Source organism: Protobothrops mucrosquamatus, unplaced genomic scaffold (genome assembly GCF_001527695.2).
Source record: "Protobothrops mucrosquamatus isolate PMUCROS unplaced genomic scaffold, P.Mucros_1.0 scaffold3803, whole genome shotgun sequence".
In the NCBI taxonomy this organism is placed as follows: Eukaryota; Metazoa; Chordata; class Lepidosauria; order Squamata; family Viperidae; genus Protobothrops; species Protobothrops mucrosquamatus.
In genome coordinates, this window is record NW_015389756.1 from 83,237 (window position 1) to 88,227 (window position 4,991).

Sequence of the window (4,991 nt, forward strand, 5' to 3'; positions counted from 1 at the left end):
CCACATCTGCTGGGGAGGCATTCGGGGTGGGGGTGGGGTGTGTGGAGGAGGAGGAGGGGGCATCTTTTCTGTTGGGGAAGCAGGGCATCCTTAAGACCCGGCCTCCAGCTGGCCTGAGCAGGTGGGCCCCCTCCCTTTGGGGGGCAACCGGCAACTGCGGGTTGGCCGGCAGGTGGCCTAGCGTGGAGGCCCGTGGCTGGCATTTCCAGAAGTTGGAGAACTAAAAAGTTGCTTCCTTCCAAATTGGGCCACATCCCCTTGTGCTCCTGATGGGCGTTTTCTGCCTGTGGAGCAGAGGAATCCCCTTCGGCCCTTCCAGGGGGAGTGACCTTCCCAGAGCATTGGGAGAGGCCCTCTCCAAGCTTGGGGGGCTCTGGTCCCTTGGCCCCTATTTTGAAAGGAAGAGGAACAGAAGTGGGGTGAAGAACATCCTGCCATCATCTGTTGGACTTTGCATCCTCACGGAGGCCTTCGAAATGTCCACCCTTCCTGGTTTGCATTGGTCAGCTGGCTTTGGCACGGGACATTCTTGGTCAAGCCACCGGTTAATTTTTCAGGGTGCAACAGGGCTCTTGCAACAGGGCTCTTGTTTGGAGTGATCCTTAGGAAACCTGCCCCTCGCTCAGCTGACTTTTCTAGAAAAAAGAGTCAATATTTGGAAATATTTGGCACTCCAGCTGCAGATCTTGGCGAGTCCCACCTCTCCGTGTCAAAGAGAGGCACAGTTTGAAGAAGAAGCCCGGAAGGGGGTGGCTGGGGTCAAAGGCCAGCTTGTTTAACAGCCATATTATGTCACAAATTAAATTACTGCTTCTGCAGAAAAGGATCAAAGGTGTCAGCCTGCATATAAGCGAGAGACGAACCTCTGCTCATGGCAGACTCTGCGCCAAGCACAGAGGGGCTTGGAGAGAAAGCATTAATTTTCAGCACGGGGGGGGGGGGATTGGATCCACTTCTGTCCAATGCGCCCTTGGAAGTTTCTATTGTAGTGAAGTGTGAGTTCACAGCTGGCATGGCAACAGAAAGAGGGCAAAATGCTTGCCGGTCTGTGTATAAGGTGCAATTAGTTTTTCTGAGTTGTTTTCCTCCAGAAAGACACCGGTTCGCCTTGGATATTAAAGGGATAAATCACATTTGAAGGAAACCGGCAAGATCAACGGCTTTTCTTCCCACCTCGAGTCCAATCTCTGCCTTTCAGACACCTCTGGAGGGTTTTAGAAATGATGTGGCTAGATATTTTCCTGGGAAGCCAACATCTGACCCTTGGCCAGTCCTCCCCAGAGGAGAGGGGTCAAGGTGGGGGAAAATGGCTCCTCGGCCACCAGGAAGAGGCTGCTTAGCGCCGAAGAGCCTTGGCCACATGCCACGGTGCCTCCGCAAGTATTAAGCAGCCCTGCTCGTCCGGGTGCCCGCTGGGAGGACTCTCTCCTGCGCAACAGGAATTGGGGCCACACCAGGCTTGGATTGTGTCTTCGGCAACACTGGCGTGCTTCATATGGAGGACAAACCCTTGCTGGGCGAAGGCCTCGCCGCCTGTGAGGACTCCGGGGCTTTGGGTGTAAGAGGGAGAAAGAAAGGGGGGGGGTGTCAGGGAGAGTTGGAAAGGCATCTCTGGCTTAGCAGTTGCCATGGCAATTTCTCTTGCTCCTGAAAAGCTGGATGGCTTTCATTCATTCCCCCCCCCTCCCAACACTCTGCTGCCCTCCCCATTCGCTCCACCAAGTTAACACGCACTCCTAATTGCTGGGCACACTCTGTCCCTTCTGTTCCTCCAGGGGTTGTTGCCCTTTTTCATCCTCTGGCTCAAAGCCGGCCTTCTGAGCCACCGGAGAAGGGCCAGGAGGCCAAGAGGTGGGTGCAGATGCCCCGGTGGCTGGGTGCAAAGTGGGGAGCAGCCCTGCCTCTGCCCCAGAGCAGGACGCGGAAACACCGTCCGCCTCTCGCCTTCCCCGTCTCTGGGCTCCATCTTAGAGCCCCCTGTCTCTGACTCTCATTTCATCGCGGCCTCTTCGGTTGCCTTCTCCTGCTTTCATAAAGGCTTCATCACAAAGCTTGTCATCCTTCCTCTCCCCCCCCCCAGCTAGGCTCCTGGTCTTCTTTTGCCACTGACCGGCTGCACGATTCTCCTTGCTCACCACATCCTTCGTTTTCAACACGGGCTTTAATCCTCAGCTCCACACTGGCTGTTAGTTGCACCTTTTACACTCCTGCAACCCTCAACTTTTCTGAGGATCACATGAGCTATTTACGGGTGGAAAAATCTCCCTGCTCCACCTTTTCTCACGGACAGTTCAGAGTCCAATGACGGAGATGCCATCAAGTCAGAAAGAGATCAACCCATTAAGCCCTGGCCTTCCACTCCCCTAGAATTTCTCCTCCCCACCCAGTGCTTTGGCTCCCTCTGAGCCTGCAGAGATGAGCAGGCTTCCTACAAGACGGTTCTGCCAGATGTCTTTGGGTTCCTCAGGCCAGGTTCAGGACAGTCTTTCTGGTCCAAAGCAGCAGGGGATCCCTGACCCAGAAGGTCCGGGCGAGGGTCCGTTTCTCTTAGCAGCATCTCATCCCGAATCTTCTGGCTTTGCTCACAGAGGCTTGTCTGGTGGTCTCTGTGCCGCTGTTAACCCCATCACTATGGGGAGCTTCAGTGTTGCACCCTCCCACCCACAGGACAATGTTTTGCTTTCTAATCAATCAGAATAGACCTGGAAGGGACCTTGGAGGTCTTCTAGTCCAACCCCCTGCTCAAGCAGGAGAGCCTATACTGTTGCAGACAAGTGACTGTCCAGTCGCTTCTTAAAAACCTCCAGTGATGGAGCACTCACAACTTCTGGAGGCAGGCAGTTCCACTGGTTAATTGTCCTCCCTGTTAGGAAGTTTCCCCTTAGTTCCAGGTTGCTTCTCTCCTTGAGTTAGTTTCCCTCCATTGCTTCTTGTCCTGCCTTCAGGGGCTTTGGAGAAGAGGCGGACCCCCTCTTCCTTGTGGCAGCCCCTCATATGCTGGAAGACTGATATCATGTCCCCTCCCCCTCTAGTTCTTCTTTTCTCTAGACTAGCCAAACCCAAATCCTGGAACCGTTCTTCATATGTTTTTGTCTCCAGGCCTTTAATCAACTTGGTTGCTCTTCTTTGCACTTTTTCCTAAAGTCTCAACATCTTTTTTTATTTCTGTTTCTTTGCCTGCGGCATCCACAAAAAAGTGAAATCCATTCTCCACCTGAAAGTTTCCAAGTCACCGAGAAACCATTTTCAACTCTCTCGGCCGCTGTGGTGAGTTTGAGGCTGGTGCACAGGATAAATGCAGGAAGGAGGACTTTGTATTCCCTCTCCCCAGACCTTCCAAGAGCCCAGCTTTATTTTTTTCCTCCAGGTCTGTGAGAAAATATTCTTGGCAAGACCCATGGAGGGAAGAATGGCTCTCATCACAGCTCTATTTTCTCCCCACAGTTCCTTCCTTCCTCCCTCCCTCTCCCTGCCCCCCACCCTCGCAGGACGCCACCCAGCTGCCTGCAGAAGGGCTGATTTTCATGAATGAACAGCTCATGCATATGGATGAGCCACTTTGCATGGGAGCTATGAATGGAGACAAAAGGAAATTGCTCGCAACCCCCTTCCGGTAGTTGAGCTGCGCTTGCTGATTTTGTTAGGAGGGCCTGCCCCGTCCCTGCCCTGCCCTGCTCCGGCATAAGGAAAAACTGCTCAGTTTGCTCGGCTCGGAACGGCCTTTCCACATCGCTGGGACACGTTTTTCTTCCTCCCTTCCTATAATGCACAGACAGGAAGGCCAGCAGCGGCAGCAACTGACTTAAAGGGTACCTGCAACCATGCACAGCCCCGAGGTCGGGGCACCCTCCCTGGCACATCAGCCCTTGGCACAATCCCTTCAAGGCATATGATAGGTGTGCCAGTGGCGACGGCCGAAGCCCGTGCACCGGAGAGCCACCACATCCCCCCTGCACGGAGATCCCTTCCTGGAGTCCGGTGGGATGTGACTCTCCCCTTCAGGGCTGCATTGTCACCAAGACAATTGTTCCCGTCCCCGGTTTAGCTTTTATTATGATTTTTCTACTGATGGGGCTTAATCAGTTGGTTTATCTTGGCAGAAAGTTCTTCCCTCGCCGTTTCCGGTACAGCCTGTGCAGTTGTACATCCTCTTGGGGGCTCTGTGGCCATCACAGCGTTCCCCCTGGCCACCACCAGCAAAGAGACGGAGAGAACAGCAAGGCAAGGAGCCTTAATCCTGTCAGATCCTCGGGGATCTGGCTCTGCTCTGCATTACGGTGTCTTGGGTCACCGAGCTAAGGGTGCCGGTTCCCACCCATTTTGTAAAGCAACGAAGTCCACTCCAGCGCGTGATGAAGAAGCAAATTAACGCCACGTTTTTCAGAGTGCCCTGGAGCAATGCATCTTCAATAATATCCGCCTGTGAGTCATCCCGGGAAGCCTTAACCAAGCGTCCCAATTCCAGCTTGGAGATTTGTTCTAGGTGGAAAAAGAATCTCTTCCATCTGAAATGTCTCTTTAGGAAGAATTGAAGCCTTTTTAAACCAACTCCTTCGGGAGACCATTCCTGAAGCCTGGGACCAGTAAAAAACGTCTCTCCTTAATGGTGTTTTTTAAATTTTCCTTAAGAGTTTGTGACTACTGTGAAAGCCCCCCGCCCCTCCATTTTCCGCCACAATTGAACAAAGGTTGTTTACGTTAAATGGTGTGGTTATATCATCGGAGGGCCTGTGTTTTCCTTTTCCACCAAGGACTGGCTGTGGGCCCATCCAACTCCACAGCTGCTTTTCTCCTTCTCGGTGCCTCCTTAATTCTGGATTTCCTACGCTGGTTTTGCGTGGAAGAGCAGAATAACAGGAGTTGGAAAGGACCATAATAATAATAATAATAATAATAATAATAATAATAATAATAATAATAATAATAATAATAATAATAATAATAATAATAATAATAATAATAAAAAAATAGTAAAGTTGGAAGGGACCTTG